We start from the raw sequence: 8,008 nt of genomic DNA, 5'->3' as shown, positions 1-8,008 counted from the left end.
GAGTAAAGATGTTTCCCTCTCCCCTCTTTTTGCTGAGATACGTCCGGAGGAGGAGTTTGAAGTTTTATGTGGGACACATTGACAGAGATTGGGTTCTAATGAGGAAATGGCATTCTCGCGCCACTTCTGGGCAGGACAATTGGCCCAGTGTATTTCAAATTGTCATTCCAGTTATGTTTCAATGAGATACTGAGGTTGGTTCACGATGGTAGTATGGCAGGCCATCTTGAGGTCAACAAGACGTATGACCGTATCTTGCGTAACTTCTGGTCTGGTCTGAAACCGGATGTTGTGTCTTACTGTCTTAATTCCTATCGCATTCGCCAGGGGACAGGTAAACCGAACCAAGCTGTACCGGTTGCACCTTTGCAGCCATTCCTGCTTTTGACAAACCTTTTAGCAGTGTTCTGGTGGATTGTGTTGGTCCTTTGCCTTGTGTTGGTCCTTTGCCCAAAGCAAAGAGTGGTAACCAGTTTATCTTACCATCATGTGCACTGCCACTCGATTCGTTGAGGCCATTCCACTGAGGAAAATCACTACGGATATTACAGGAGTTTCCACTTGAAAGCCGACATGACTGTGGTAAGGACAACTTGGTTGCTGATTTGTATTTCAAGGGTGGGCAGTCAATACGTTTTGCGTTTAGCCAGTGTGTTGCCCTGGCTCACAATTTATTCTCACTGAAAGTTTACCATGTAGGAGATGAGTATTGTTTTGGTTGCACTCGTTCCAGGGGGAGGAGAGTTATAGAGAAGTATGTGAATTTTTGAAAACTTCAGCGTTTTAGGCAACTATGAAAACAAAAACATAACAAAAAATATATATATACAGTGCCTTGCAAAGGTATTCATCCCCCCTTGGCGTTTTTCCTATTTTGTTGCATTACAACCTGTAATTTAAATTGATTTTTATTTGGATTTCATGTAATGGACATACACAAAATAGTCCAAATTGGTGAAGTGAAATTTTAAAAAATAACGGAAAAGTGGTGCGTGCATATGTATTCACTCCCTTTGCTATGAAGCCCCTAAATAAGATCTGGTGCAACCAATTACCTTCAGAAGTCACATAATTAGTTAAATAAAGGCGTGCAATCTAAGTGTCACATGATCTCAGTATATAGACTGATTGTGTATATTGGTTCCTGACTTCCCTGAAAATTTACATATTGCGGGGACTGGTCGATGCTAATGCAGAATGCCACAGGATGTTTTTGTGCTGGTCAAGGGCAGTCAAGTCTGGGTGAACCAGGGGCTATATCTGTTCTTAGTTCTGAATTTTTTGAATGGGGCATGCTTATTGAAGATAGAGAGGAAAGCACTTTTGAAGAACATCCAGGCATCCTCTACTGACGGAATGAGGTCAATATCCATCCAGGATACCCGGGCCAGGTCAATTACAAAGGCCTGCTCGCTGAAGTGTATTAGAGAGCGTTTGACAGTGATGAGGGGTGGTCGTTTGACCGCGGACCCATTAAGGAGGCAGGCAATGAGGCAGTGATCGCTGAGATCCTGGTTAAAGACAGTGAGGTGTATTTAGAGGGTAAGTTAGTCAGGATGATATCTATGAGGATGCCCATGTTTACGGATTTAGGGTTGTACCTGGTAGGTTCCTTGATAATTTGTTTGAGCTTGAGGGCATCTAGTTTAGATTGTAGGACGGCCAGGGTGTTAAGCACATCCCAGTTTAGGTCACCAAACAGTACAAACTCTGAGGATAGATGGGGGGCAAGCAATTCACATATGGTGTCCAGAGCACAACTGGGGGCAGAGGGGGGTCTGTAGCAAGCGGCAAAAGTGAGAGACTTATTTCTGGAAAGGTGTATTTTTAGAAGTAGAAGCTCAAACTCTTTGGGCACAGACCTGGATAGTATGATAGAGCTCTGCAGGCTCTCTCTACATTAGATTGCAACTCCGCCCCCTTTGGCAGTTCTATCTAGACGGAAAATGTTGTAAATCGGGATGGACATTTCTAAATTTTTGGTGGCCTTCCTAAACCAGGATTCAGACACTGCTAGAACATCAGGGTTGGCAGAGTGTGCTAACGTAGTGAATAACTCAAACTTGGGGAGGAGGCTTTTGATGTTGACATGCAAGAATCCAAGGCTTTTACGGTTAAAGAAGTCAACAAATGATAGCGCCTGGGGAGTAGGAGTGATACTGGGGGCTACAGGGCCTGGGTTAACCTCTACATCACCAGATGAACAGAGGAGGAATATAATAAGGATACGGCTAAAGGCTTTAAGAACTGGTCTTCTAGTGCGTTGGGTACAGAGAATAAAAGGGGCAGATTTCCGGGCGTTGTAGAATAGATTCAGGGCATTATGTACAGACAATGATATGGAAGGATATGAGTACAGTGGAGGTACACCTAAGCATTGGGTAACGATGAAAGAGGTAGCATCACTGGAGGTACCGATTGAGCCGGTCTCCGCGTGTATGGGGGGTGGGACAAAGGAGCTCTCTGAGGCTGGTTGAGCGGGACTGGGGGCTCTACAGTGAAATAGTACAATTAGAACTAGCCCAAACAGCAATAGGCTAGGTATATTGACTTGGGAGAGGCGCATGACGCAATCACAGGTGTTATTCGAGAGGGTAAGACAACAACTGGTAATGGCGACGAAAGTTTGGGCTGAAGCTAAAAAGATAAACAGGATAGGGTTCTGTGTAAAGGAACAGTCCAGCAGGCATCAACTGTGTAGCTGAGTGATCATAAGGTCCAGTGAACAGCAATAGGTAAGTCCGGGAGCTGTTCGTAGGCTGCTACAGCACAGGCGAGCAGGAGGCACGGCTGTTGATTGCGCGTGCTAGCGGGCCGGGGCTAGTAGATGGATCTTCGTGGTCGTCGCAACGGGAAGCCTGTTGAAACCACATCAGACGATTACGTCAGCAGACCAGTCATGATGGATCAGCGGGATCCGTGTCGACACTAGGAGGTCCTGTCCAGTTGACAGAGAGGTAGATAGCCGGGAGATGGGCCTGGTTCGAGGCTAGCTCAAGGCTAACTGGTGCATCGGGACAGTGGTGATTAGCCAACAACAGCCATTCGGTTGCAGCTAGTTAGTTGCAATGATTCGGTGTTAAGGTCCAGTGATTCCGGTAGAAAATCCGATATGCTCTGGATCGATAGCACGCTGTGCATACTGGCCGATAATTATCCAGGCTAGAGCTGGCTGGTAGGTAGTGCAGGCCACGGACAGTGGTGAAGACCGCTATCGGTGGCTAATAGCAAGTAGCTAGTTAGCTGGCTAGTTTTTTGATAAAAATAAAGAAATAATAGAATACGTTCCACATTGGGTGAGGCTGGTTGCAGGAAAGTATATTTAGTTAAAGGATGGAAAGTGAGATAGAGAAATATTCAAAAAAAAATACTAAAAACTAAAAAACAGGCTATTTACACGAGGACACAACAGAATACACGACAACACTGCTACGCCATCTTGGATTGGAATGAAGGAGGAGCTGGAGCAGTTTTGCCTTGAAGAATGGGCAAAAATCCCAGTGGCTAGATGTGCCAAGCTTATAGAGACATACTCCAAGAGACTTGCAGCTGTAATTGCTGCAAAAGGTGGCTCTACAAAGTATTGACTTTGGGGGGGTGAATAGTTATGCACGCTCAAATTCTGTTTTTTTGTCTTATTTCTTGTTTGTTGCACAATAAAAAAATATTTTGCATCTTCAAAGTGGTAGGCATGTTGTGTAAATGAAATTATTCTCTAGTTTGAGAAACAGATGCCTCACAGGTCCTCAACTGGCAGCTTCATTAAATAGTACCTGCAAAACACCAGTCTCAACGTCAACAGTATAGAGGCGACTCCAGGATGCTGACCTTCTAGGTTGTGACAAGGAAGGGGTGGTATACAGAAGATAGCCCTATTTGGTGAAAGACCAAGTCCATATTATGGCAAGAACAGCTCAAATAAGCAAAGATAAACACCAGTCCATCATTACTTTAAGACAAGTCAATCCGGAAGGTCAAGTCAATCCGGAAAATGTCAAGAACTTTGAAAGTTTCTTCAAGTGCAGTCGCAAAAACCATCAAGCGCTATGATGAAACGGGCTCTCATGATGACCCCCACATGAAAGGAAGACCCAGAGTTACCTCTGCTGCAGAGGATAAGTTCATTAGAGTTATCAGGCTCAGAAATTGCAGCTCAAATAAATGCTTCAGAGTTCAATAATAGACACATCTCAACATCAACTGTTCAGAGGGGACTGCCTTCATGGTCGAATTGCTGCAAAGAAACCACTACTTAAGGACACCAATAAGAAGAAGAGACTTGCTTGGGCCAAGAAACACGAAAAATGGACATTAGACCGGTGAAAATCTGTCCTTTGGTCTGATGAGTCCAAATTTGAGATTTTTGGTTCCAACCACCATGTCTTTGTGACGCAGATTAGGTGTGGTTCCCACCATGAAGCATGGATGAGGAGGGGTGATAGTGTGGGGGTGCTTTGCTGATGACACTGTCTGTGATTTATTTAGAATTCATCCCATCTGGTTTGTGCTTAGTGGGGCTATCATTTAGTTTTTCAACAGGACAAAGACCCAACACACCTCCAGGCTGTGTAAGGGCTATTTGACCAAGAATGAGAGCTGCATCAGATCACCCGACCTCAACCCAATTGAGATGGTTTGGGATGAGTTGGACCGCAGAGTGAAGGAAAAGCAGCCAACAAGTGCTCAGCATATGTGGAAACTCCATCAAGACTGTTGGAAAATCATTCCAGGTGAAGCTGGTTGAGAGAATGCCAAGACTGTGCAAAGCTGTCATCAAGGCAAAGGGTGGCTACTTTGAAGAATCTAAAATATATATATTGATTTGTTTAACACTTGTTTTGGTTACTACATGACTTCATATGTGTTGTTTTATAGTTTTGATGTCTTCACTATTATTCTACAATGTAGAAAATAGCAAAAATAAAGAAAAACCTTGAATGAGTAGGTGTGTCCAAACTTTTGACTGGTGTGTATATATACAATTACACAAATGTAGAAAATATAGTATAATACAAAGAAAAACAAAGCATATATACATTTAAAAATAAATAAGAGGTGGCTGGTTTGCCTTGTATTTAATTGTTGACAGCCAGTAGTCACCATATTTATATTGCAGAGGCGACAGATTTAAATTGATTATGTTGTGCAACGGAGGTTGTTTTCTGTTTGTTAGTGAGCAAACTTGTCCAACAAAAATATAGGATATATTTGTTGTCTTAAGGGGTAAGGTGTTACAGGCTTTGGTTTTTCCATTTATGTTTTGAGGTTGGACCTTAGCAGGTATAGCTCGTTAGCACGTAGGGCGCACCGATTGTTGTCACCTTGTTAATCAGTATGTGTTACACCTGTGCTGGTTGCCATCTCATTATTGGGAAGGTCTTTCACCTGTGCTGGCCCAGGTGCTATTTAAGAGTGACTGGCCCAGTGCTTCAGTTGTTTTGAGATATGTGGAGGGTCAACACCCTTTTAGTTGGAGCTCCATATTTTGATTTCTAGACAAACAATCCTTTATCTGATTTTGTTTTGCGCCATGATTTTGGTTTGCTTCATCTTTAGGTTTGGTGTGGGTTTTTCTTTCATTTGCCTCTTTCGGGCAAACTTAGTGGGTGTTCATGGTGGGTGTCTAAGGTTCTATTTGTTGTTGCTAGTCAACTTTCAGTGGACAACCCCATGAGTGTCTTTCAGAACCCCTCCTAAACCCCTGCCTGTTTTGGTTGTTGTTCAGTGACTGTTAGTTCCTCCTTCTGGTTGAGCAACATTTTTGGTTTTATTGCTGTGGAACGTAACGGTACATACAGACAATTGTTTTAATGCTATTGTCTGTCAGCTTGGTCAATTCAAACATGTCTGTGAGGGACACCTGGGTATTCAGTGCATTCCCCCAGAAGTCCCTCAGGATGCTGGCACCAGAGAAGCTGACGTCAATGCGGTTAAAATGCAGTTAATCTGGGCAGGTTTGAAACTGCGCTCCTTCTGGAGGATTTTTCTGGTAAATTTCCAAATGAGAACTTATTCTCATTTCCCCCTTTCAAGAGGAGGGCGCAAAGCATGTTGTCTCCTCTTGCCAGCCTTTGCTGCTGACATGATGGATGCCCACTCCCTTTACAAACCAACACCAGTGAAGCGGGGCGGGGGCTTACACAGGCCAAGGACAAACTATCTAGCACAGCACCCAACTAAGCTATCAACAATGACACCGCTATTGCTGAAGACAAAAAAAAAAAGGGTGGGGCAAATAACATGAACTTGCCAACAAGGCCTGGAAGGTGAAATGACCAACCAGCTAAACCAGCATGGCCGGCTAACCAGCCAGCTAGATATCCAGTCAACCAACCCACCAACCGCGCCAAACCAACACTCAATACTGCTTGTTACATTTACACGAGACACAAAAGGGAAGGGGCACAAAGGAGGAAACGCACCCCAAACAAGACAAACTAACAAAAGCTAGGAGGCTAGCAGGCCAGCCAGCCAAAAAGCTCCATGTTCACTACCCCCCTCCCTCCCTCTCCTGTACCCTCTCCGCTTGACAGTGTCGTTTCTTTCATGCTGTCTGACCCACTTGGGGAGCTCTCACTCACCATCTCTCCAGAGCTGTCTTTCGCAGCCCTTTCTCCTTCAGGGGTCGCCTCAATCTGGGGCAGGGCGGTTTTGGAGAGGAGGGTTTTTTCCTGCCCTTGGCAACTGCCGCTTTCTCCTTCTGGCGCTCGGAAGCCCGGTCCGCAGCCGCCGCCTCCATCCTGCCAGCCCTGACCTTATTGGCCCAGGAGGAGGGGCAGCTGCAGATGAGGTGGGACCGCTCGCCACAGAGGTTGCACGACCTTCCGTTCGTGCAATCCTTGTAGCGGTGGCCCACCTCCCGGCACTTCATGCAGACCACCTTGTCAAAGGCGTCTGCTAGGTGGCCATGCTCACCACACGGCACAGCTTGGGCTGGTCCTGGTAGTGAACATGGCCCCTGTTCTCTCCGAGGACTATCAATCAATCAATCAATTTTATTTTATATAGCCCTTCTTACATCAGCTAATATCTCGAAGTGCTGTACAGAAACCCAGCCTAAAACCCCAAACAGCTAGTAATGCAGGTGTAGAAGCACGGTGGCTAGGAAAAACTCCCTAGAAAGGCGAAAACCTAGGAAGAAACCTAGAGAGGAACCAGGCTATGAGGGGTGGCCAGTCCTCTTCTGGCTGTGCCGGGTGAAGATTATAACAGAACCATGCCAAGATGTTCAAAAATGTTCATAAGTGACAAGCATGGTCAAATAATAATCAGGAATAAATCTGTTGGCTTTTCATAGCCGATCATTAAGAGTTGAAAACAGCAGGTCTGGGACAGGTAGGGGTTCCATAACCGCAGGCAGAACAGTTGAAACTGGAATAGCAGCAAGGCCAGGCGGACTGGGGACAGCAAGGAGTCACCACGGCCGGTAGTCCCGACGTATGGTCCTAGGTGCTCAGGTCTCTCAGTTGGCTTTTCATAGCCGATCATTAAGAGTTGAAAACAGCAGGTCTGGGACAGGTAGGGGTTTCGTAACCGCAGGCAGAACAGTTGAAACTGGAATAGCAGCAAGGCCAGGCGGACTGGGGACAGCAAGGTGTCATCATGCCCGGTAGTCCTGACGTATGGTCCTAGGGCTCAGGTTCTCAGAGAGAAAGAGAGAACGAGAGAATTAGAGAGAGCATACTTAAATTCACACAGGACACTGGATAAGACAGGAGAAGTACTTCAGGTATAACCAACTAACCCCAGCCCCCCGACACATAAACTACTGCAGCATAAATACTGGAGGCTGAGACAGGAGCGGTCCGGAGACACTGTGGCCCCATCCGAAGAAACCCCGGACAGGGCCAAACAGGAAGGATATAACCCCACCCACTCTGCCAAAGCACAGCCCCCCGCACCACTAGAGGGATATCCTCAACCACCAACTTACAATCCTGAGACAAGGCCGAGTATAGCCCACAGAGGTCTCCACCACAGCACAAACCAAGGGGGGCGCCAACCCAGA

The sequence above is a fragment of the Coregonus clupeaformis genome, unplaced genomic scaffold (genome assembly GCF_020615455.1).
Source record: "Coregonus clupeaformis isolate EN_2021a unplaced genomic scaffold, ASM2061545v1 scaf0328, whole genome shotgun sequence".
Classification (NCBI taxonomy): domain Eukaryota; kingdom Metazoa; phylum Chordata; class Actinopteri; order Salmoniformes; family Salmonidae; genus Coregonus; species Coregonus clupeaformis.
Note: the sequence above shows the minus strand (reverse complement) of the source record.